Raw genomic sequence first — 17,938 nt, forward strand, 5'->3', positions numbered from 1 at the left:
GCCGTGTCTCACGAACTTCATCGAGTTTCTGAATGGAGAGCTGTGACAAGTGGGCGATCCCCGGGGATCAGTGCTGGGACCTTTGCTGCTGCAATATTATATAAATGAGTTGGAGGAAAATGTAACTGGTATGATTAGTAAGTTTGTGGACGACACAGAGGTTGGTGGATTTGTGGATATTGATGAGGACCATCAGAGGATACAGCAGGACATAGATCAGTTGGAGACTTGGACAGAGAGATGGCAGATGGAGTTTCATCCGGACAAATGTGAGGTGATGCATTTTGGAATGTCTAATACAGATAGGAAATACACAGTAAATGGTAGAACCCTTAAGAGTATTGATAGGCAAAGGTATCTGGGTGCACAGGTACACAGGTCACTGAAAGTGGCAGTGCAGGTGGAGAAGGTAGTCAAGAAGGCATACGGCATGCTCACCTTCATCGGCCAGGGCATTGAGTTTAAAAATTGGCAAATCATGTTGCAGCTTTATAGAACCTTAGTTAGGCCTCACTTGGAATACAGTGTTCAATTCTGGTGTCCACACTACCAGAAGGATGTAGAGGCTTTGGAGAGGGTACAGAAAAGATTTAGCAGGATGTCGCCTGGTATGGAGGGTATTAGCTATGAGGAGAGATTGGAGAAACTTGATTTGTTCTCACTGGAACGACGGAGTTTGAGGAGCGACCTGCTACAAGTCGACAAGATTATGAGAGGCATCGACAGAGTGGATAGTCAGAAGCTTTTTCCAAGAGTGGAAGAATCAATTACAAGGGGGCACATGTTTAAGGTGTGACGGGCAAGGTTTAAAGGCGATGTATGAGGCAGATTTTGTACACACAGGCTGGTGGGTGCCAGGAACTTGTTGCCACGGGAGGTAGTGCAAGTGGATGCGACAGTGACTTTTCAGGGGCGTCTTGACAGATACATGAATAGGATGGGAATAGAGGGATATGGTCCCCGGGATGGTAGGGGGGATGAGTTAAGTCGGGCAGCATGGTCGGTGCAGGCTTGGAGGGCCGAAGGGCCGGTTCCTGTGCAGTAATTTTCTTTGTTCTTTGTTCACCAAGAGAAAATCCACGCAAATACGGGAGAACGTGGAGACTCCACACAGACAGTGACAGAAACCCGGTTCCCCAGTGCTATGAGGCAGCAGCAACTTCCTATTCACTCTGTCCACAGTCTAAACATCGCATACACCTCAAACAGGTCTCCACTCAGCCTTCACAGATTGAAATAAAACAACCTGACACAATCCAGTATCTCTTCATCGCTCAAATTCTCCATCCCAGGAAACGATCTGGTAAATGGCCACTGCACCCACTCCAGAGCAATCAAATCCTTACTGTCGTGATTTGTGGTGATGTGGCGTCACCAAAATTTGGTCCAGCTCGATCTGAACCTTCCTGCTCTTACAGTCATTCAGTAATACTCCATCCGTCACGCTGCATGAATCTTCACAACTCACAGACTCAAAGGTTTTTCCAAGATTGAAAAACACAATGTGCGGCAGCTGGAGGTTTCTTTTGTATTTTCGGGGATCTGGGAATCAGTGGATCAACCAAAAATAGAACTGAAAAAATATAAAATCACAGTATTTATTGACAGTATGCTAATATCAGGGCAGTTGTCGGGTGTTGACTACGTGGTATGATGGATAAAGTATCTGGTTTCCATCTCGCCAATGATATAGTGGTAACAAAACATTGCAGGTTCGCGTCCTGCCGCAGTCACTTTATATAGCATCTGTGTTATTTGCTGGGAACTGAGTTCTCGCTCATCATCTGAAATCCACTTTTTCTTCCAAACGTTGCAAGGCTCTTTCTCAGAATGTATTTCCTTTTAATTTTGCCCATTAAATTTTCAGTACTGTCGGTATTTTTAGCTCCCAACAATTCCACAATGTCTGTTTGATCTGGATACATTATTGATGTTCAAAAGTCGAACAAAATTTGAATCAATCGGTTGATTGAAATTATGTAGAGGAAATCCTAATCTCCTCAGGAAGAGGATTAATAATAGCTGAATTGACTGTTTTTGTTTACACGGATGAAAGGGTATGTCACTGGGCTGGTAATCCAGAGGCCGTATTGACCTTTGGGGATACGGAGTAAATCTCACCACTGCAGTTGGCGAAATTTAAATTCGCTGATTTAATACATAGAAACATGGATAGCAAACAGAAACAGAAGTAGTCTATTCGGCCTAAATAAGTCTGTAATTGAAAGCTGGCTTCAACAGCAGCGGCCTTGAAATTCCCGTCCATTGCTTTCCCACAGAAAACATCTTCGCAGAACAACTGAAAACATTTCACGCAACAGGTAACACATTTATAGAACAGAGAAAACTTCTGCACAAGGCGGATGATGTTTACACAACCGGGAACACATTTACACAGCAGGTAAGAATTTGAAACAACCACAGTTAGGATTTGTCAGCGGCAGAGTCCCAGTTCCACAACAGAGAGAGCCGTTTCGCAGCAGAGAGCACAGTTACACAACAGGAAATACATTTCAAAACAGGACCTACCTTTGTGTAACAGGAAACAGCTTTTCATAAATAATCAGCTGACCAGCTCAGTATCTTGCTTGTTTGCTCCGCATCTTTTCTGTCTGCATTGTGTGTGTGTCCTGATGGTCTCTGACTGCTTTTCTGTGTGTCTTTCTCTGTCTGCTACATTCGGGTTGATGTTACGTATTATTGTCCAACGAGGGTGAGCTTCCCAACACGTGGGTCTTTTTTTTAAATAAAAAGAGACAGTGAATCGTTTTTTTGGCTCCCGCGCAACGGTAATAGGCAGGAGAGCTTCGACGTATGGAGCAGAGTGGCGCGGCGAAAGCGTGCTGGGCCCACAACCCAAAGGTCGATGGATCGGCCGCTGCCCACTGGCATATCCTGAATTTCTCAGCATTAAATTTGCCTCATTAACTTGATCTCCATTACAGTGGGTGGAACAGTGCATTTGTCCAAGTTGGCAAGACAGTTCATTGATCCAACAGCTCGGGATCATTTCCTGTATTGGTTGAGATTATTCACGAAGGCCCCGCCTTCTTAGCCTTGCTACTCGCCTGAGGTGTTTATCCTCCGGATAAATCACCACCAGTCAGCTCTCGTCTTAGACGATCCAAAGAAATATCTGGGAATGTGGATCTTGCTGTACTTTTACAAGCCATGGACACATCACGTCCCTGACACCTTGTCTGGATGTAAAACTGTGCAAACAAAAATATAAACTGAGCATGTGAACAGGAAGCATCCCTAAAATATCATTTCTATCAAAATTTAGAAATTCATAATTTTGGAAACATTTGCAAACGATCAACTTTATCAAGACACAAAATCTAAAGACCAACTGCAGAAACGTTCCGTGAACCTGACGCGATTGGAACACGCAACTTTCCAACCTGGAGTCAGAACGCTACCGTTACGCCACGAGAACTGTCTCCCTTTTTAGCCTTCTGTGGATTTACATCGAATGGAAGAATAACAGTGAAACAAGATTAACGAGAGAGCAGAAACACAACATAATCCTGCGGGAGAAATATGTTTTTGTTCCGGGCGTGAAAAACACAAGAGTTGCTTTGGTGCTACCTTTAGCATGACGCGGTGGCCGAGTGGTGAAGACGAGAGAACTGCTCCTCTACTATGCTCTATACACGTGGGTTTGAATCCCATCTTCGTTGGTGATGATTTTGCTCTGCCTCCGCATTGAGGGTGAACTGATTATTCGTTCAGTTAATGTGTCGAGGTTCACGGAAACAAGATGAAGTTTGGACCAACAGGCTTGAGGGGTGAATAGACTAGCAACATTCCATATTCCCATATTTCTAATCCAATGAAAAACTCAAGCTGACAATCGATTCAAATCAGGATACCAGCTTGAGGCAGGAGTTTGCCTCCATGAAAACATGTGCTTTCAGAAGCTCAAAAGAAGATGCCAGTTTCATTTGCATGACTTGTGGCAGATTTTGTCTTTCCCGAATCGGCTGTAGTAGCAGCATTGATCATGCGAAAATGCCCATTTGTGTCAGGAGGATAAGCACGGTAAAAATGCTAATTCGGGTTCGATTCCCGGTTAAGAAAGTTATTTTTCCTTCCCAAAACAACTGATGAGATCACATCGGTCTCTGGCGGAGAATTCTTTTTTATCACTTATTTATTTCACGACTAGCAGTGATTACGAGAACCACGGAATCTCTGCAGCGCAAAATCAAACCATTCGTCCCATCGAGTAAGGACGGAACTTTCATCATTTCACCATCTTGCTCTGCACTACCACTGACCGAGGCCAATAACATCGACGCTGATACGTGGGACACTTCGCAGTTTTGCCTGACTTCCCATATACTCTTGGTAACTTTGCAAACATTTGAAATATTGTACAATAGAGTGCTTGTCGTGAAATAAATAAGTGATGAAAAAAATTCTCCGCCAGAGCCCGATGTTGTTGTTCTGGGAATGAAAAGTTGTTTCCGAGACTGGGAATCAAACCAGAGCTGTGGCGGTAAAAGCGTCGAATCCCAACCACGAGACCATCAGGGCGTACATGACAACAGAGGCATCACCAGGAAGGAGTGCTACCTTCTAGTCGGTGAACACTTCAGCTGTCAAGGGCATTCAGCCTCTGATCTTCGGGCCAGCTATCTGCAAGATGGCCTTCAAGACACACGACAACGCAGAATCGCCGAGCAGAAACTGACAGGCAAGTTCTGCATGCATGAGGAAGGCCTCAACCAGGATCTTGGGTTCAGTTCACATGACTCATAACCCCCAACATACTTTCTGGGTTTGCAAAATCCTACTAATTGTCCTGACTTACGACAATTCACACCTCTTTAACTTATGTTTATCCCTCCCTCCAGTCGCACTGTCTGTACCTTTAAAGACTTTATTCTTTGTAAAGACTCGCATTCGAACTATTGTTCACATTCCAAATTGAAATTACCTTGCAATTGTGTTTTTGCCTGTCGATGCCCTGTTTGTGAACCAACCTCCACTCACCTGATGAAGGAGCAGCGCACCAAGCGCTCGTGATTCCAAATAAACTTGTTGAACTTTAACCTGGTGTTGTGAGACTTCTTACTGTGTCCACCCCACCCGAACATTGGCATCGCCACATCAAAGGTGAGCCAAAATGCTGAGGAATCGAACGAGCGTTGATGTCAGGTTAGGGTTGATCTCAGGTGAGGGTTTTGTTTTCAATCTTGGAGAACAACACAGGAAAAATTTGACAAAGTAAAATTGCAACATGCTCCCCGTCGGGGAATTGAACCCCGGTCTCCCGCGTGACAGGCGGGGATACTAACCACGATACTAACGAGGAAGTGATGTTTGATGCATTGTACACTTGCCACTTACACTTTCAGAGCGGCAACTGAGTTCTGACGAGATCAGTTCTTTTCCCCAATACGGAGTACCATTTAATGCAGCAAACAGCGGGTTTAACCAACAAATAAAGACTTTTGGATTGGCAGGAAAGACAATGAGATGGATGTATGAAAAAGAACAAGAACCAGGTGGAGACAGAAATGCGCATTTACCGTTCATTTCAAACTGAATGTTCTTTTTAATTTTGGAGGAAAAACGGCGTGTCTTGAAATCTGAACATGCTGGACAATCTCAGCTGGTCTCTCTCCACAGATGATGTCCGACCTGATGAGATGTTCCAGCATTTTCATTTGTTGTTTCAGATTCCAGCATCGGCAGTATTTTGCTTTTATCTTGTCTGGAACTGCGTTTTTATTTCCAAACCGCTGGAAGTTCCAAAGTGCTTTACAGCTGAGATGATTTTCTTCAATTATATTGTCTTTTGCATTGCCCGAGGGATAGGTGCAGATTGAGCAAAGACAGACAATATCATTCCCACTCTCACATAATCATGGAAAAATTATTTCTGTGGCTATTATCATCTCATCAGTTGTTTGATTTCGATTCATTTGATAAAAGCTGCCTCAGTTAAAATCTTATTGGTGCATATCTCGTGAGCCACTGGAAAATGAACCAAGTTTACAAACCGTTTCTGAATTCATGAAGTTGAAGGTTAATTATTCTGTATCTCAGATGATAATTTTAAGAAGCTCAATGGAGGCTCTGCTGTCCATGGTTCGGCCACGGATTCGATAATCAAACAGATTTCCAAGCAGTGTCTGCAACATAGAACCACGTAATCCCTGCAGCGCAAAAGCAAGCCACTCGCCAGAGTCTGATGCGATCTGATCAGTTGTTTCATTTGATTTGATTTGATTTGATTTATTTTTGTCACATGCATTAGCCATACAGTGAAAAATATTGATTCTTGCGCGCTCTACAAACAAAACATACCGTTAATAGAGAAGAAAACGAGAGAGTGCAGAATGTAGTGTTCCAGTCATAGATAGGATGTAGAGAAAGACCAACTTAATGCAAGGTAAGTCCATTCAAAAGGCTGACAGCAGCAGGGAATAAGCTGTTCGTGAGTCGGTTGGTACGTGACATCTGGCGTTGGTATCTTTTTCCCGACGGAAGAGGGTGGAAGAGAGTACGTCCGGGTTGCGTGGGGTCCGTAATTATGCTGGCTGTTTTGCCGAGGCAGCGGGAAGTGCAGTCAGAGTCAATTGATGAGAGGCTGGTTTGCGTGATGGATTGGGCAACATTCACAACTTTTGTTGTTCCTTGCAGTGGAGCACAGATCACGATCCACACCAAACTGTGATAGAACAAGAAAGAAAGCTTATTTCGTGAATCTGTAAACGTTGCTAAGAGTCATAGCTGACATGCCAAATTTCCTTTGGGAATGAAATTCCTTTGTTTTGGGAATGGAAAGTAGCTTGCCTGACTCGGAATGGAACACAGGCCACGGTGGTGAAAGCGCCGAATCCTAACCACCAAACCACCGGAAAGTGTTTGCGTCCTCAACGACATCACCAGTTTGCAGTATTGCCTTCCAACAGGGGAACTCTTCCGCAGTCAAGGCCATTCAGCCTCCGATCTTCAGGTCTCTTCAAGACAAACGACAACGCAGAATCGCCGAACAGAAACAGACAGGCAAGTTCCACATGCATGAGGAAGTGCTCAACCGGGATCTTGGGTTCAAGTTACCCGACACATAACTTCCACCGTACTCTCTGAGTTTGCAAAATCATTCTTACTGTCCTGACTTGACAGAAGACACACTTCTTTAATCTGTGATTATCCCTCTCTCCACCCTTGCTGTCTGTATCTTGAACGGCTAGATTACCTGAAAAGACTCGCATTCGAATCATTGTTTTCATTTCAATCTGTAATTCTCGTACTATTGTATTTGCGTCTATTTGTCAACCTCCTCCAACTCATCTGAAGAAGGAGCAGCGCTCCGAAAGCTGGTGATTCCACTTTAACCTGGTGTTGTGAGACTTCTCACTGTGCCCACCTCAGTCCAACGCCGGCACTTCCACATTAACACTAGTGCGAGCAGATCATCTTTTGAGGACATAGAAAATTGATCAGAATTGTTGGTTGATGTGTTCCATTTTCCATCCTCACTGCTCAGAGCCCTCACCACGCAATCCAGGTGTCACATTAATTTCTATATTTCTTATCTGAAGGCGTTATAATGCTGATAAAGTTGTCTGTCATATTGGGCAGACGTTGTGAAACACCTGTATTCAGTCAAGAAACATTACTTGGATTTCAGTCTTCTTTCATTTTAATTCTAAATCTTGCTTTATACTGATGTTTCCATCTCAGCCTCCTGCAATGTTCCAATGATGCTCAACGTAAACTCCAGAAATGGAAACTCATCCCTCAATGAAGCACGTTGCTGCCTTTCAGACTCAGCATCGAGTCAAACAATTTCAGACATTAAACTCAGATCCATTCTGTTCCAATTTTCTTTGCAGGTTTCTATTTTATTCTCTTGTCTACTCTTGTTTTTCTTTCGGGCTGTTCATCACTCTGCCATCCTCACCACATTTTAGACACATATCTGGTTTCTTCCCCTTCCCCTTTAGATTGATGTAGGTAAAAAATACCTCAGACTAGCCGTACATCAAAATGCAGTGTTTATTTTCACAATTGTGGCAGAAGCCAGGTTCCTAACAGCGGAGCCCCAGCCTTTCTCCTCGAACACCAGTAAGAACAGAGTTTTATACAGACCGGTTCCCGCTCTTTATTACATTGCAACTTTCCAAGATGTATGTGACTGTTCGTTGTTCATTGTGTGATTCTTGCTGCACCGACAGTTTCTTCCCTTGCGTAGTTTGTGCAATCTCCAAGGCCGCGATTGTTTCTGCTCTATCCTGTTCGTCATTCATAGCCTTGAAAAACATCACAGGTTTTGCACAAACAAGTTAAATGATATGTATACAAGGGTATCAGGGTCTGTATAACACTCTATATCTATATAGTGAGGATGAATATCATGAATATATGTGAATCTATGATTATACGGTCACAGAAGGCATACATGTCAACTCCATCATGTTAAAGAAAGTAACAAAAAATGGAATCCAGCTTAGCTTATTCGAGCTGGGTTAGCCGCGTTCCTGAATACGATAAGCTGGAGACAGCAGGAATATTTGTTCCTCTTATCTGGTCTGGATGCACGAAAACAATGAATTTTAACAAAAACAATGAATTCTCCAGTACCCCTCACGAATCTCTTAAGTATTACAGAGGTGAGTCTAAATGCTCAAGTGTTCCAAGATTCATTCACCCATTCCCGTCTTCAAGACGTACACCAACAACTCTTCTGTCATTTAATCATTGCTGCACTTCACCTCGTATGGAGACGACAAGCGAACCGTTCAAACTCAATTCAGTGATGAGTGACGAATGAGAATGTATGAACGTTCTGGCAGTAAATGAATATCTCCGCCTTTTTCCTATAACACTGCACATTTTTCATTTTTTTAATAGCAGTCGAATTCATTTTGAAATGCTTCAATTGAACCTTCCTCCAGTCTCCAGCAGTCCATTCCACACATTAAGCACTCGCTGCGTGAAAAAACCTTTTCCCCGTGTTTCTTTTCCTTCCTTTGATAATGATGTTAAATCTCTTCTGTTTCATTCTTCATCATTCCACGAGCAGGAACAGCCCTGTCTTAGATTTTAGAAACGGTTTGGAATCTGGCTTTATTTTCCAGTGGCTGGCAGAGATATGCACGAATATGATGTGAACTAACGCAGAATTTATCAAAATAATTTATATCCAACAATTAATGAGATGGTCGTTACTGCATCAAAAAAAATCTTTCCATAATTGTGTGTGATTGGCAATGATAATTTCAATGAATCTGCAACTATACCATGGTCAATACAGAAGAAAATCATTTTTAAAATCTGAGCTGTTCGCACTTTGGGACTTGCAGCGGCTGCGGGGGCGGGCGTCGGTTGCTGCGGGCGGGGGGGGGGGGGGGCGGGGGTGTTGCGGGGGCGGGGGGCGGGGGCTGGTGACAAAAACGAATTCATCGCCAGGAGATAAGAGCAACATACTGCAGATGCTGGAATCAGAAAGAATAAACAAAAATACTGGAAGATATCAGCGGCTCTGACGTGATATGTTGAGAGAGAGCAGCTGAATTTGTCCAGCATGTTCAGATTTGTAGACATGCCATCTTTGATCCAAAAGGAAAACGAACATGCAGGCGGACGTTTCGATCTTCACCTTCTTGAGGTTTTCATGCGTCCTTCTCAAACTATTTACTGCTAATCTACAGGTCGCATAGCTTCGTTTACACGTTAGTATCGTGGTTGGTATCTCCGCCTATCACGCGGGAGACCGGGGTCCAATTCCCCGACGGGGAGTTTATCTCAATTTCGGTACCTCACGTTGTCCCTTTGAAATCGCCACTATTTTAATGTTAAAAAAATGACTCAAGTCAAAATGCTTTCCAAAATGCGATTCTTTACATGCCTTGGACATTTCTCGTCGCTGCAGATCAACCTTCTTTCAATTCAACAACTTTTAACTCACCTCTGATGTGGGCATGCCGGCGTTGGATTGGCGGGGTTACTGTAAGAAGTCTCACGAAAACAGCTTAAAATCCAACAGGGTTTATTTGGAATCACGAGATGTCGGATTGCTGCCCCTCCACCAGGTGAACGGAGGGATGTTCACATCACGGCATCGTCAGGCCAAGAAACAATCGGAAAACAATTACCATTTGGATTGTGAACAATGGTTAGAATGTGAGTCTTTACAGTTTATCCAGTGTTGAAAGTTTCAGACAATGCGAGTGAGGAGAGGGATAATGACAAGATAATAATGTGTGAATTGACTAATGCGAGTGCAGTTATTAAGATATTGTAAATGCGGGCAGCATGGCGAGGGTTTGGAGTCGTGCGACCTGAAGCCAACATCCCGGTTGAGGCCGTCCTCGTGTATGTCGAACTTTCCTGTCAGTTTCTGCTCGGAAATTCTGCGTTGTTATGCGTCATGAAGGTCGCCTTGGGGAACGATGACCCGAAGATGGGAGGCTGAATGGCCGACACTGCTGAAGTGTTCCCCGTATAGAAAGTGACACTGCTGCCTGATCATTCCGAGGCTGGCACGTGTGCTCCCTGGTGGTCTCGTGGTTAGGATTCGGCGCTTTCACCGCCGTGGCCCGATTTCGATTCCCGCTGATCGGATGTTATGTTCATTCCCGGAACAACTGATCACATGACATCGGGCTTTGAAAGAGAACTTAGGTCATCTTATTTTTATCACGTCTGTTTTACAATAATTCAAATGTTTGTCGAACTACCAACTGTATTTGGGATGTCAAGTCATGCTGAAAAGTGACCCACCTGTCAGCGTCTCCATTATTTACCTGAGCTCAATTGTGGGATAGAAAAAGATGACGAAATGGTGAATCGGCTGCCCTGACGCGAGAGGGTAAATTGGCTACCTTTTCCGCTGCAGGCCTCATGTTGTTCGATCTTTTAGAAATGTGTGTTATTTTTCGAATCCGTCGCAACACCGTGGAGTTTTAATTGAGCTCCTTAAAATTATCATCGGAGACACAGAATATGTAAACAACGACTTCAAGATTTTAGAACCGGTTTGGAATCTGGCTTCATTTTCCAGTGGCTGGCAGAGATAGGCACGAATATGATGTGAACTGAGGCAGCATTGATCAAAAGAATCTATATCAAACAATTAGTGAGATGGTCAACAAAATCTTTCCATAATTGTGTGTGATTGGCAATGATAATTGCAATGAATCTACAACTATACCACGGTCAAGACAGAAGAAAATCATTTTAAAAATCTGAGCTGTTCGCACATTGGGACATCCAGCGTGTTGGGGGACGGGGTCGGGGGCGATGGCGGGGGCGGGGGGGGGGGGGGGTGGCGGGCGGCAGTGGGACAAAAACGAATTTCTCGCCATGAGATAAAAGCAAAATACTGCAGATGTTGGAATCAGAAAGAACAAACTCAAATACTGGAACAGATCAGCAGCTCTGACGTGATCTGTTGAGAGAGAGCAGCTGAATTTGTCCAGCATGTTCAGATTTGTAGACATGCCATCTTTGATCGAAAAGGAAAAAGAACATTCACGCGCAACTTTCGATCTCAACCTTCTTGAAGTTTTCATGCGTCCCTCTGAATCCCTTTACTGCTAATCCACAAGACGAAGTCAACTACAGTTCGCTCCATTCAATGGCACTCCGTAATCGGCTAAAATAACGCATCTCGGCACAGTTCTGTCGTTCCTCGGCAACAAATGTACAATGCGTACCTGAGCTCAATGCGCAGGCGGTCGTTTTGTGCAGAAATCTGGGAGAACTCCCGGCAAACCGAGATTGCCTTCTTCAACTGAAAGCTCTGCATTTTCTTGCACACACTGCAGGGCGGTTTCTCAGAATGTATTTCCTTGTTGTTTTGTTCATTAAATTTTCTCATCTCATTATTTTATTCTCCTCCCAAGAAATCATTTTCTCTTTGTGTGATCTTAATAAATTATTGATGTTCCCAAATGGAGCAACAGGCATTGCAGCAAATACTTTGATCAAATTCTGTGGAGGAAAATCTAATCTCATCAGGAAGAGGTTTGATAATGAGCTGAATGAACTGTTTCTGTGTTCAGGGATGAAAGGCGATTGGGCTGGTAATCCAGAGGCTCGCACGAATCTTTGGGGACACGGAGTAAATCCCACCACGGCAGCTGATGAAATTTAAATTCACTATTTAATCAATCTGGAATTGAAAGCTTGTCTCAGTAATGGGGGGCTTGAAACAACGGTCGATTGTTGTAAAATATAATCTGGTTCACCGATTCACTACAGATAAATAATTCTGGCCTCCTTAACTGGTCTGGCTTACATGTGACTCCAGACCCAGAGTAAGAGGGTGACTCTTACTCGACCTCTATCATGGTCCAAGAAGGCATTCTCAGTTGAAGGGCAATTCGGGAACGGCAACAAATGCTGGTCCTGCAGGCGACACCAACAGCCCATAAAAAGAAGAATCATTGAGTGGAAAGAGAATGGCCTGGTAACGGACTGAGAAACTGGATCTTTCTTCTCCTCTCACAACAAGGCTGAGGAATGGCCTGATGCTGGGATTTAAATTCGTGAAAGATTTTGAAAAAAATCATTTCAATCAAATGGGACCAGAGAAGGGCAGATAATAATGTATCTCACTCACACATGCCATTGATGGTTGGTAGTTTTAGTGCAATGATGTACATCCGACCAGTGTATCAGCGCATCCTAAGAGTGTGAGGGAAATTCCATCAGTAATGCTTCCCCGACATCCTCCAGATTGAAGCGAGGTAGCATTCATGCCGATGACTGGGAGGAGCTTGAAAATGGGCAAAACATATTCCCAATTTGCAGCATACTTTTATGAGGCAAAATGGCGGGAGAGAAGAAAGCTCTGTGGGCCGAGACTGGGCCTGATCACTCACATGAAGACCCATAGAAGAAACTCACGGCCCTGAATGGATGTCATCCTCGAATCGAGGGACAGACAACGTTAACAACTGCTTGTTACAAAATAACTATCATAAAAAACCACGTCCAACATTACTGTTGTTAAACTTTCCCACCCCCAATAGAATTTGAACAATTCTTGTTTGTTTGTCCCTGTCTGGTCTGTGAATGTGCTGACATCTACCGGCTGCAACCAAAAACTTCAAAAGAGGGAAGACATTCACATCCAGTGAGGGTGTTGCAGGAATAGGTCAATATGAAGAATTAATGCTGGGGTGTGATAGGATAGGCCTCGTAATTTAATCATTAAATCCACTATAGAAATTACTCTTAAATTATCATTGAGTTGGCAGCATTTGCAATTTGCAATCGGCTAAAGCGTTTGCAGTTGGCTTGTTGGCCTTGGGGTATGATTCTCGCTTGGGGGAGTATTAGCATGTTAGAGATCCCGGGTTCATAATCACGGACAACCCGAACAACCGTTTATTAAATCGGGAGCAGGTTTGAGCTCACGAGAATTCCCAGCAGTGAAGATATCACTGCAGAACACAAGAAGAAACGATTACACGATTTAAATTTCGGTTGTCCAAACAAAGATACGGAAGGATACGAGACAGGAAATTTGCCAACAAACTGGAAAGGATTTTGGGCGGCACGGTGGCACAATGGTTAGCAGTCCTGCCTCACAGCGAGGGTCCCAGGTTCAATTCCGGCCTCGTTTCACTGTGTGCAGTTTGCACGTTCTCCCCACATCTGCGTGGGTTTACTCCCATAACCCAAAGATATGCGGGCGAGGTTGATTGGCCATGTTAAGGAGACCCTCGTGTCAGGGGGATCATCAAGGTAAATGAGGGTGTTAGCACCGGGGCGTGGGTGGGAATGTGGTCGGTCCAGACTCGATGCGCCAAATTGCCTTCTTTTGCACGGGATGGATTCTATGATTGGAGACGATTAGCACAGCTGTATTTAATGAAAAACTGGGTACGTGTTTGAGGGTGAATGGATTTCAGAGACAAAAAGATGAAATAGTTTAGATGGAGGATCGTGTTGAGCACTTTATCAGTGAGAAGAAAATGGTCCCAATTTCATCGAGGTCTATTATTTATTGAATTATCCCAGATCTACAAAGTGGCTCAGAGACTGGGAGACAAACAATAAATCCGCAATCACAGTGTGAACAAAATACAGAGTGATACAGAATGCATCATTCACTCATATACACCCACAGAGACTGACAGATGGACAATGAATTCCACTCGAAATTCCTGCATCACACACCAAGGGACACAGAATGGTTTTCACATCCATACACACAGAATAGTTACAGCACAGGAAACAATAATCGGACACTTTGTGTCTGGGATTTGTCATCTCCATAGAAGCTCAGCTATCGCAGCCCACAGCTGAAAGCACGGCAGCAAAATTTGCAGAAGACACAATATATGTCGTAAAGTAACTTGTGGAGAGGAGAGGACGTAAGGAGCTTGGAGATAGTTATAGACAGGTTTGGTGCATGTGTAGAAACGTGGCAACTGGAATATAATGTGAAGTTATTCACTTTGGCGGGAAGAGAACAAAATCAGATTATTAGTCAATTGTAGAAGGGCTGCAAACTTCCCCAGACGCAAAGGGATCTCGTTTTTCGAGTGTATGAGTCACAAATATTTAGTGAGCGGGTACAGCAAGTAATAAAAAAGGTTAGTGGAATGTTTGCTTTGTTTCAAGCATTTGACCATGTCAGAAAATAATGTTATGCTTCAGTTGTTTTGGTCATTAATGAAGTATCTCGAATATTATCTGAAGTTTTGGGATCCACATCGAATAAAGGATGTAAGTGCGTTGCAAACGGTCCAGAAGAGATTACCAGGTTGATAACTTGAATCGTTCGACAATGCAGAGGAGATTTACCAGATTGCGAAGAGAAAAGAATTTCCTCTGTTTGGGCATCTTTGCACCGGAGATACTCCGAGTAGGAGGTACCTTGTTCAAAGCATATCAGACCTTGAATGGTCTTCACAATTGCACGTGGAAATGATGTATCTTCTTGTGAGTGAATGCAGAACAACGGGCACTTAAAGAAAACTGAGCTTCCTCTTTTCGGACGGCGAATTCTGTTCTCTCGGAGCATTGCGCGACTTTGGAACGCTGCCTCAGAAGGCGGTGGACGCGACGATATTGAATATTTTTTAGCGTGAGGTAGGTAATTCCTATTTGGCAACAGAATCAAAGGTTGTCGGGGACAGATGGAAATGTGGAAATCGAAACATGAACAGATCAGCCATGATCTTAGTGAATGGCGGGGCAATCTTGTGGGGCCGAATGGCCTTCTTCTCCCCTTATTTCCTCTGTTCTGTTCGTGTGTCCGTCGCCTGATTGTAAATTTCCCCTGAACAGGACTGCTGAAAAGCACCAATACTCACGGTTCACGCAGAGCGCCGGAATTAAACTAAAACACGGAAAAATGAAAATCAGACCGTGGGATTCCCAGTTCTGTCAGACTGTATGGTTGCTTTTCGACTTCTGCAGCGATATTTTCTCTGCAATGAGTTCTCGGGAACTCACCATTGTTTCAGCTTTCGCTCATTGGCGCCGTTTTCATTGCAAATAATTACGTTTAAAAACATTTTTGGGGCTCGTTCGGGATTTGAACCCGGGATCTCCCGCATTTCAACACTACTCCCAAAGCGAGAATCATAGCCGTCGACCAACGAGCCTCCCACTGCAGCCCACCCACTACAGCCCACCCACTGCAGCCCACCCACTGCAGCCCACCCACTGCAGCCCACCCACTGCAGCCCACCCACTGAAAACAACTTTTCGATGGATCCCAAAGTTTAGCAACTATCTTTTCACAACGCAATTGTTTATCGACGATCTTTTCTCAACGCATCAGCGATGTTAATGAGCAGTGGTTCATTTCACTGTGTGTTCTGTTGAAGGTCAGAAGCAGTGATATCTGTTTTCACCAATCGCCAAGTCGGCCTGTGGTTGTGACTCACCAGTCCCCTGGGGAATGTCATTCTGCCAGTCAGTGAGTTCAGTTGGCATTTTAGTAGAAATTCGAAGTCATCCTGGCTTCATCAGTGGCCTCATGGTTAAAGTATGAGTGATGCGAATCATGATGTGATCAAATGAGTTTCTGTTTCAGTCTTTCCGCGGTGAGTTTTCATGCTGAGGAGAAACATGTGGGACATGGTCTGGGAATGTTTCACCCGACTCCATTCCCAACATTCCCTGACCTGATGGAATGGAAATTTCTTCTGTTTGCAGCAGCTACATTTCCAGCATGTTCCATCTAGCTGATCATCCAGGAGCGATGGTGAGGGAGACCTTCTTCCCCAACTCTTCATGGATAGAAAATCAAATGGATGAAGACGGTTTACAAGTTTCTGTGTAGTTGTTGAGATGGTCGAGTGGTTTTGGCGATGGTCTGTTAATCGATTGCATTCTGCACGGGTGGGTGCAAAACCCACTCTCATCATCAATCTATGGAACGTTTCATACATTGCTTCTCTGCATTTGAACACATGTAGCTGTGTTATTCCACATTTTGTTTCTTGGCGGCACTTCACGACAATGTCTGCACTGATGTGATTGGAGTCCCTTTAGCTGAGAGAAAATACAATCCCAACATTGAACTTTTCGTTCAAAACTCAAGATGTAAGGCAAAGAGAATCACATTTCCCTGTGAATCTGCTCTGTTGTCCTCAATTTTCTATTACTCTATCATGGTCTGCAAAGACAGCTGGTCTGCTTTAAGCGGAACATATTTTGATCGGCTCAGCTCCTTGCATGTCACCGGCTCGTTGATCTCGTGGTGTGATTCTCGCTTTGGGGGCTTCATAGAAACATCGAAGAAAGGAGCAGGAGGAAGCCATTTGGCCCTTCGAACCTGCTCTGCCATTCATTACGATCATGGCTAAACCTCCAAATCAATAGCCTCATCCCGCTTTTTCCCATAACCTCTGATCCCATTCGCCCCAAGTGCTATATCTAGCCGCCTCTTGAATGCATTCAATATTTTGGCATCAACTACTTCCTGTGGTAATGAATTCCACAGGCGCACTACTCTTTGGGTGAAGAAATATCTCCTCACCTCTGTCCTCAATGGTCTGCCCTGAATCCTCAGACTGTGACCCCAGTTTCTGGACTCCCCAACCATCGGAGAAATTCGACCTGCATCTGTCCTGTCGAGTCCTGTTCGAATTTTATAAGCCTCGATGAGATCCCACCTGATTCGTCTGATCTCCGGCGAAAGCAATCCTAACCTAGTCAGTCTCCCCTCATACATCTGTCCCGCCATCCTTGGAATCAACATGGTAAGCTGTGCCCCAGGGCTCTGTTCTGGGACCCTTGATGTTTGTCATTTTCATAAATGACCTGGATGAGGAAGTGGAGGGATGGATTGGAAAGTTTGCCGACGGCACGAAGGTTGGTGATGTTGTGGATGGTTTGGAGGGATGTCAGAAGCTGCAGCGTGACATAGATAGGATGCAAGACTGGGCAGAGAAGTGGCCGATGGACTTCAACCCGGATAAATGTGTAGTGGTCCATTTTGGCTGGTCAAATGGGATGAAGGGGTATAATATTAAGGGTAAGATTCTTAGCAGTGTCGAGGATCAGAAGGACCTTGGGGTCCGGGTCTATAGGTCTCTTAAATCGGCCTCGCAGGTAGAGGAGGTGGTTAAGAAGGCGTATGATGTGCTGGCCTTCATCAATCGAGGGATTGAGTTTAGCAGTCGAGAAATAATGATGCAGTTTTATGAGACACTCGTCAGACGCCACTTAGAGTACCGTGCTCAGTTCTGGTTGCCTCATTACAGGAGGGATGTGGAAATTATTGAAAGGGTGCAGAGAAGATTTACAAGGATGTTGCCTGGATTGGTTGGCATGCCTTATGAGGACAGGTTGAGGGAGCTCGGTCTTTTCCCCTTGGAGAGACGAAGGATGAGAGGTGACCTGATAGAGGTGGACAAGATGTTGAGATGTATAGATCAGGGGCATTCTCGGAGGTTTTTTCCCAGGGCTGAAATGGCTGCTACAAGAGGACACAGGTTTAAGG

General features: G+C 44.3%; 1 non-coding gene across 1 annotated transcript; it reads right to left on the reverse strand.

Moving 5' to 3' along the window:
- Window positions 1–5,251: 5,251 nt before the first annotated feature.
- trnad-guc (transfer RNA aspartic acid (anticodon GUC)) lies at window positions 5,252–5,323 on the reverse strand. The gene has a single exon. It is a non-coding gene; the product is annotated as a tRNA-Asp (tRNA).
- Between the last annotated feature and the right edge of the window lie 12,615 nt (window positions 5,324–17,938).

This window comes from Mustelus asterias, unplaced genomic scaffold (assembly GCF_964213995.1).
Source record: "Mustelus asterias unplaced genomic scaffold, sMusAst1.hap1.1 HAP1_SCAFFOLD_35, whole genome shotgun sequence".
NCBI lineage: Eukaryota > Metazoa > Chordata > Chondrichthyes > Carcharhiniformes > Triakidae > Mustelus > Mustelus asterias.